The sequence below is a fragment of the Cavia porcellus genome, unplaced genomic scaffold (assembly GCF_034190915.1).
Source record: "Cavia porcellus strain 051 isolate PalLab524CR breed Dunkin Hartley unplaced genomic scaffold, mCavPor4.1 scaffold_8, whole genome shotgun sequence".
Taxonomy (NCBI): Eukaryota; Metazoa; Chordata; class Mammalia; order Rodentia; family Caviidae; genus Cavia; species Cavia porcellus.
This window is the reverse complement of record NW_026947491.1, coordinates 92,504,027-92,513,096: the sequence shown is the minus strand read 5'-3', so window position 1 is coordinate 92,513,096 and position 9,070 is coordinate 92,504,027.

Sequence of the window (9,070 nt, the reverse complement as noted above, 5' to 3'; positions counted from 1 at the left end):
AAACAAAACATCTCTTGCGAGATCAGACACCCATCTCCTGGTATCTGAGAATGGAGCAGAGAAAGAGAATCCTGAGCTGGAGGTGGAAGCGGAGAAAGTCTTAAAACATGTATGACCTGATCCGGTTCCTCCCCACGGAGGCGCCGTGAGAGGACAGAAGGAAAATGATGTCTGCTGAGGCCCCTAGAAAGTCAGGGCTTGGAAGAGGCCACCAGGGTGTGACAGCCCAGTAGTCCTGCCCCGCACTGCATGTGCTCCAGGAAGCCAGGACGGCAGGGTGCGGTGTCATTCCACGACACACATGAGGTGAGGACATTCAGAGACCAGATGCACGTGCCCTACTGTGTGCCGGGCTGGCTCATTGCTCTGTGAAGTTTACAAATATCTTACCGAGTGAGCCCCTCTCTTACCCAGACACTCTGCTAGGCACCGAGAGTTTACAAAAGGGCAGAGACGGCACCTGCCCTCAAGGAGCTTGCAGTCTTCGGGAGGCAGGGCCACATCGAGGACAAGGCTGTGTCTAACGATGCAGAATCTGCCTGCCAGAAACCCAGGAGAAATGTGGCAGCCTTTCTGGGAGAGTCAAGGTCTTGTCAATGGAGGCTGACTCCTGACAACAGATGGATGCACAGAGAACCGACCGTGTGAGCGAGCCTGCAAGTCGCTCATGCTCCAGGAGCTTCTGGGGTGCTGTGGTGGATTGGTAACTGGGGTTCAACTTAAACACCAGCTGAACTGAATCATCACGGTGCTGAGCATGGATGGCCCCCCTGAGGACTGTCACCAGCATAAACCCTCCGGAGAGGAAGAGCAGCCTGTGGGTTCTCCTAAGTGTTGTTGTTTGGAGCCGCTGATTCTCCTGGAGGAGCTTGTCATGCTGGCTCCCAATATGAACTCAGCTCTTATCATCCAGGAGCTCAGGACCTAGTCACAGAGGGGCTGAGGTTCACTTTGGGGGAGCTCTGGTCCTTACTTTGAGCATTGCTCCCTGGCTCTGGAGGGGAAGATGTGTGCCTTTAATCTCCAGAAGTCTGTCACACTGGCTTCCTGACATGAACTCAGCTGTTCTCACATCGTTGGAGAAGGTCAGGACCTCAATGATACTGTGTTGCTTTTCAAGGAAGCCCTGGTCCCAATTCTGAGCATTGCTTCTTGGTTCCGGTGCAGATCCTCAGCATCCTGGCACAGATCCTTCATCCTGCTGGCACAGACTTTCCAGCTTCCACCATTGACCTTTGAGCCTTCGCAGTGCAGACCATGGGATAGATTTTCATGGGTCATTGTTGTGGGCTTTGGGTATTCAGTTGAACTCATGAAGGTAATCACCATGGGATCCAGGCCTTGGCTGGATTCTCTAGATCTTTAGTGTGTGGATAGATATCCTGCACTTTCTTTGTGTGTGACTCCTTGGGAGACCATTATAAATAATACTATAAATTCGGTGTCCGATATTGTTTTGTTCTCCATGAATCCCTTACTACAACAGATGCCAAGAAAGCAAAAACAATGAGGTCGAAGTCTGATCCTTACGGGTCCAGGATTGCATGAGATGGCTTGAACTGACCCCACAGGAAGTAGGAATCAAGGCCAGCCTCAGGGATCTGCGCTCAGAAGGGTGCAGGCTTCGGCAGCGCTCACTGGAGATGGACTAGAAAATTCATAATCGTGTATGCTTGACCTCATGGTTTCTAAGCAAAGCCCAGTACCATGGTGGGACTTTCCCCTGAGCAAGGAGACAGGTGCAGGGGGTAGGTGCACAGCTCCTGGCCACGTCATGGGCTGTGGAGGTCACACAGGAGTCCAGTTCACTGAGCACTCAGTGGGCTCAGATCCACAGCAAGCCTGAGGCAGGGGTGTCCCCAGAGCGGCCACCTCCCGGTGGGGCCCAGTGGAAGAAACAGCACAGTGACCATGGTAGAACTCCTTATACAGCAGATTTATATGTCTTCTTAGTTTTATGTGTCTATAGGAAAAACTTTAGTTCTGTCTTGCTTTGTTCTGTTTCTCCCTCTAATATAGAAAGGATAGAAACACGTTAAGACTCATGCATGTGTAAAACCTATAAACAGCTTATGAGAACTGATCTTATGACACATGATGAAATGAACAAATACTCTGAAGGAAAGAAAGGGGCCCTGCAGTACCCAGGGCTGATTCCAGAGGGTTATGATATGAAATCCAGAAATATTATTAATCTTTGTTCAGAAGGATTTTAATCTAATAAGTTGTGTTAGGTCTCAACATAAATGAAGATATGGATAAACGCGTACATGTCTAAGTGTCTAGGATTGATAGTCATAATACTTAGTTTTTGTTGGACAGTTGAACAGAACTGTCTGCAGTCTCCCTGGTTGAATTCCCATTTATATGTTCCACTTGTGTACCTTGAGCAACTATTTATAGGGAGACAATATGTATACATCAGCTAGTGATTTATTACTGTTTATTTCTTTTCTTTGAAAGTATGTAGTATTTCTGTCCGTTTTCTATTTTGTTTTGTCTTTCTTTAAATAAAAAAAAGAAAGTCGTCACACTCTTGGACATTTCTTTATTTCCTGGACTTTTATTTTTCCCACCCAGGCCCCACAGATTATTCACCTGGCCTTGATGGGGACTCATTAAACAGTTCCAAACAGAGAAGACCCACGACAAGGCTGGTGCTTTGGGAAGAGTCAGAGGAGAGGGGAGATGGGACTCAGCAGGAGCACAGGGAAGGACGGAGAGGTCACATGACGCTGGGAGAGGGGTGGCCGGGCCAGGAGTTAGCGGACAGGGAGAGGGACTGGTGAGTCCCTGTGGGCAGGAGGAGCAGAGCTTGACTCTGGGGTCCGCTTCAGCCCCGGGGAGACACCTTTGGCAGAGATGTGGGGCAGGCAGAGGGGATTGGGGTGAGAGGGAAGGGTGGGTGGACTGGGACCGAGACATGGGTGGACTTGTCATATTTCAATCTGTGCAGTCTTCTCCCTATTCTGGTGACAGATCCCGCCTCCTCTGGACCCAGGGGTGTGGCACTGACCTGGGTGGGGCGTCATGGTACTTGGTGGTGTGTATATGCGTGCACACAAGTGCCACGTGTCCCGAGGCAGGACAACAGAGTTCTCCCTGCCATCTCTGTCTTTCTTCCTCTTGTCCAAGACGAGGTTTTGGAGCTGGAGGGCTCAAGCCATCTTGCTGCCTCAGCCCCTGAGTAGCTGGGATACAGTCACCACGTCAGCTTGCATTTTTCAGTTTTTCTCTCTTGCTTCAGCAGTGAGCCGGATGACTGGTTCTGGCCGCCCTGAGGCAGGTCCCAGGGATGAAGTCAGCAAGGAGAAGATGTGGACAGACAGCCCTGGAGCTTCGGGATTCCAGCGCCAGGCAGGTGCCCTTCCTCCTAGAGCCCGAGAGACCCAGCATCCTCCAACCCAACCTTTTCTGTTTTCCTTAGGCTGCTCAGAGTTGAGCGCTGTCACTTACATCTGCAAGACAGAGGCAGCTCCTCCAGGAAGTCATGCAAGGTACATCCGGGTCATGTCAGGGAGCTGAGAGTGGGGGTCACAAGGTGACACGACTTGCCCACACCTCAGGGCGTGCATGGGCTCTAACTCCGAAGCCCGCACCCTCTGTCTACCACGCCCTGCTGTCCTCCTCATCTACACTCTGCTCTATGAAGGCGATGTCGGGATGCTCCTGCCGTGACGCTGAGGTTGCTCCCGATGCCCAGAACTGGCAAGGACCGGGCCAGCCTCCCCGCAGCCTTTCTGGGGCTCTCACTGTCCCCACTGTAGAAGTCCCTGGTAGCACAGGGCCTGGCTGCTCACCCCTGAAGACATGCAGAAGCTCGAAGTCAGGGTCCTTACGACTAGAGCATTATTTTCCGAATCTTTGCTTGTTTTATTAGCTCGAGTGGAAAGATTTAGTTCCAGCACCAGTTCCAAGGAGGTGACAAAAAATGGAGCCCAAGGCTTCAGGACTCAAGAACAGAGGTGCCGAACCCTCTTCAGACAGACGCCAGCCCATCATCCTCCTGGCATCTTTCCACTCACCCCATCCCTCCCACTGCCCCGCTCACCCAAGGGTGTCCTCAGGGAGCTGTTTCTAACTAGCCCATTTAGGGGACCGCAGCAGAGACTACTGTCCTTTTTGTCTTTGTTGTTGCAAAAATAGAATCCCAGATATGACCAAGGAAATGAATATGGAGATTCCTCAAAAAACCCAAATTTCCATCTGACCCAGCTGTACTCCTTCTAGGTTTCTTCCTGAAAGTGTTAATGACATCACAATCTGTGCACATCCATATTTATAGAAGCACAATTCGTAATAGCTAAATGTAGGAAGCATCTTGTATGTCCATCTACTGAAATGGATAAAGAAAATGTGGTGGTGTATTTTCATGCTCTAGAGTACTACTCTGCCATAAAGAAGGATAAGCCTGAGTCATCTGTAGGCAACTGGATGTACCTTGAGACCATGGTGTTAGGTGAAATAAATCAGACACACAAGCTTATGACATGGTTTCTCTTTATTAGAAATAAGGTACCTCATTGTCTGGGTGTGTCACAGGATCACTCTTGCTTATTATGAATTCAAAGGATCACTCCTGCTGGTTGGAATGTTGACTTAGTGACTGGAAGGTTAGCAGCCATTTGGGGCCAGGAAGGGACTTTGGGGAAGGAAGGAGAGATCTGTGACTGTACAGTGGAGGCCACGCTAGCCCTGGACTGATCACCTCTAGGCTTCTTGAAAGTGAAATAGAAAATAAGCTTCTGTCATGTTTTAAATACTGTTATTTCTCTCTCAATAGCTAGATAGCCAAACCTAATAGATACTGAATTTCTTCCCTCACCAAGGAAATCTTTACTGACGGCCAATTTAAGTGAGGTGCTTTTGACTCAATGCTAAATAAATAAAGATGCATCACATAAAGACCTTATAATTTGGGGGTTCACAGCTGAGTCAAGAGAAATGGTCATATAAATGAGCATAAGACTAGGAGAAGCACTAACAAATCATGCATCAGTCCCACAAGTGGACAGAGAGGACAGGAGTAACTGACCTACAACACCTGGAGGTCTTATTTACCCTGCCTTCCCCATTGGTGTTTCTAAACTCCAACCAAAACAATCTGCAGGGCTTGATGATGAAAAACAAGAATTTCTGAGAAGTGTTGGGAATTCCTAATATAAACTATTCATAATATACTTCCAACATCATATACTTTTATTTATTGTGAATATATAAAAAACTAGTAAGAAACAATTTTGGGGTTGGGGATTGAAGCCAGTGCCTTCACACTGAGTTACAGCCTGTCTTTATTTTTTTTACCTTGAGACACGGTCTCACTAAGTTACTGAGATGCCCAAGCTGGGCTTGAACTTGCATCCTTTTGCCTCAGCCTACCGGAGCGCTGGAATCACAGGCACACACCACCTCCCCTGGCTCTCCTATTTATGCAGATCCGCCACCTGCAGTGAGCGCTCAGACGCAGAGAAATGCCCATGATTGTTGCAGAGGGGCACTGGAGGAAACGCAGCCTTAGCTCTTCCTGGCAAGGTGCCCAGGCTACACTGAACTTATTAAATTACCCCTGTAAAGTCACGCAATTCTAGGAAAATATCTTACTTCTTGGAATATTGCTTGAATGATCTCGAGAAAGTACACTAAATAAATAATTCTTCCCAGCGTGCATTTCATTTGCTTTCACCGTGACTCATCAATTAGCACACAGAATCACAGCTGCGTGCGGCCATGGCTCCAGGCAAGCTGACAGCTGACCAGATGGTGGCTGCCTCTCTCCCGTGCTCTCCTGCTCTGGTCCCCGGAGACGCCCTGGCCTGGGATCCTCTTCCCTGTGCTCCGGGAACCTCCAACATTGCTCCTGGCAGCCTCCATCTTGGACCAGAAGCCCCCACGGAGGCCGGAAGTCCATGTCTCGTTTCCAGCACTGGTCTCCAGTGCCCACCCAGTGTGGGAACAGAGGGCACGCTCAGTCTCTGTGTGCTCACTGACCTTTCCTGGCTGCAGAAGTGAGATTTAAACGCAGCTTTGGGGGTCGCACTGGTGAGAGGCTCCTGGGCCCTGGCATTAGAACTCTGCAGACGTGTGCACAGGGAAACCCAGATTCCCAAGGACTACAGTGAATCTGCGTGGCAGGGGACAGAGGCTTGCAGCAGGGATGGCACCAGCCCTGGGAGGAGTAAGGCCACCTGGGGAGTGTGTAGATAGCAGGCATCTGCTCTCCAGTTCTAGCCGCTGGGAAGGCCAGGGGGCCTTCTCCTTAGACGGCATCATCTCACTGAGTCCCCATGTGGCACGACAGAGGACAAACAGGCCCCTCAGCGCTTTCATAAATTCTGATCACACTCATGTGGGCTCTGCCTTAAGGGGGTGACCTGGCCCAATCACCCTCCTTGGAGGGCCCCCCAGTTAACGCTATCCCACGGGAACTAAGTCTCAACATACGAATTTCGTTGGCACACGTCCATTCAGGTGTCCCCACGGTAAAATAAGGGCACACACAGGAGCTTGTAAGTACCCGTTATTACTGTTATCACCAAAGAGTAAGTAGAAGGGGTGTGTTATACTAAGATGCTGAAAAATTAAAATAATTGATTAAAAGATAATTAACAAAAATAGCTACTTAAAAAGATAGTTATTAGCAATATTGTCATTCTGTACTGAGCTCATTACCCTAGTAAACAAGCACCAACCACATAGTTATAAATTAACTGACCGCATCATTCTGCTGTTCTGTAATGCGTCATCCCCCCCACCTTAGTGACCTGTTTGCTGTGTCAACTTTTGTTCCCCTTGTAAGAGACAAATGATGCTGTGTCAACTTTTGTTCCCTATAAGAGAGACAAATGTTCCTGGAATTGGCAGACCAAGGGCTATGAATCGGCTAACCACCCACTGTGAAATGCCTCTGACCTCAAGCAAAGGGGAACAAAGGCCCACCTTGTTTCTGATTCTCATCACTATGTACTTAATGATCAATGAACTAATCGTAAATGAACTATAAAAATCAGGGAAAACTCTAACTCAGTTGCACAGCTTTGCAAATTCCATCTGCACTGTGTGGCTGGGCCAGCTAAAATAAAAGCGCTTCTTTTAAAAAGACGTCTTGCTCCGTTTGTCATCTCGGGGCCTTGTTTTTTGGGTGAGTTACAACAGGAGAACCTGGTCACCTTTGTCCTGGGTGACAGAGGCCACTCTGCATTGAAAGCCCATCATCAGAACTGCCAAGGTCTCTCCCACGTCCCTCTGTCCATGATTCACAGGGTGGCCTCAGCCCTGAAGGACACAAACCTGCCCTGGGGGCCTTCAGTTTCTCCTCTCTGCTTCCAGACACTGGAGGCAGAGCAGCACAGACAGGGGCAACTGGGGAAGACGCCTCCCGCCTCACAGAGGTCTGAGGTAACGAGGCGGGAACAATCATGCACTCAACACCCATCCCAAGCCGCTGTGCTTTGGCCAGACCTTCAGGCACCAAGTGGGAGGGGAGAGAGTCCCAGGCTCAGGTGGCCTCAGGCCTTCAGCTGAGCACCTTCCGTCTCCTCTCCTGGTGTTTGGACCCCTGTTTCTGGCACATTTGAGTCTCAGCTACAGCACCTGTAAAACGGGACGCTAATTCTTGCGCCTCTCCTAGCTGGGCCCGTGGGCCGACTTCGTGACCCCTCTCTCCTCACGCCTCCAGCACACCTGACCGCTGACCATCGTCCCTGGTGGTCTCACCTCATATCTTCCCAACAACAAGAAAGAACCCCGCCACCCTCCCTGGCCTGGTCTACAAGCCCCCTGTGGCAGGTGTCCCTCAGAATTCGGGTCTTTCTTCTTCTTTGTCTGCTCAAGGACACTGGCCACTTCCCTCTCCCACATCGCCCACCGTCCCCAACTCCACTGGCTCATTCTCACTCGTGTGCCAACAATCAGAAGCAGAGTTTTCTCACCTCTCCTTATCTCCAGCCTTTCTCTGGTTCTCTTTAAAAACATAAAGGGAGTTGGGTTCCTGTCATCTGCAGCTGAAAAGTCCTCATTAACACAGGACAGACCATTGGGGGCCTGTGGGACAGCTTGGGATGGAAGTTGGCTTTCTCCTCCCACAGCAAAGTCAACCAAGGCTCAGAAAGATTGAGTAACTTGCCCGAGTCTTCAGAGTCTCCCAGCTGAAACAAGCAAATAGACCAAAGACCTCCCTCTGCTCACCATGCTGGCAGTTACCTGCCCTGTGGCTCCCCCGCCCTGTTTTTTGGAAAACCTGTGAAAGAGGTGTGCTGCGGCACACCCACAATCCCGATACTCCGGGAGGCTGAAGCAGGAGGGTTACAAATTTGAGCCCGTCCTGAGCAACTTAGGGATTTAGCACGATCCTGCCTCAAAATTAAAACTTAACAAGGCTAGCGATGTAGTGCAGTGTGAAGGTTCGTATTCAATTCCTAACACTGGAGATCCACGTCTGTCTTCCCACGTGCCATCTTCCAATAAAGCTCTCCTTGTTGCATTTCTTCCCCAGCTCGCCAGTGCCCTGCCTGTGGCCACATGCAAAGGCCAGTCCCCGCCCTCACTCTTGACCTTTTAGAGGGCCTCTAGGATGACCTGCTAGCTCCCTCATTAGTGTCTTTGAGGACTAGTGAATCTCGATTGGGACTCAGGCCTCCAAGCTCCCCAGTTTTCTATCTGTATTCAGTCCTGAGAGACCTCGTCCCTTCTCGTGGTTTAAGGGCCACCCAGTTGCCAGTGGGTGCTCGGGTTTACAGCACTGACCCAGTCTCTTCCCTGGACCCAGGGTGGTGTGCAGAAGTCCTCACCTGCGCCGCCGTGCTGAGGTCTGGAAGGCATCATAAATGCACTGTCCCCAGTGAGCAGGCTGATGTTCCCCCAACCAGCTCCTCCTTCCCACCTCAGTAAAATCGCAGCCTCTGCCCAACTGCTCTATTTCCCTTGCCCCCTGTGACCAGTCCACTTTTATTCTTTCTTTGTTATTCTTTGGTCCAGTCTACTTTGGGACCTTGAGCAGATTTCCTTTCCTGCTCACGGCTTCTACTATTACTCGGTTGGAGGTCTTGCCTGGGTTCTCTATGTTCTGAACAAA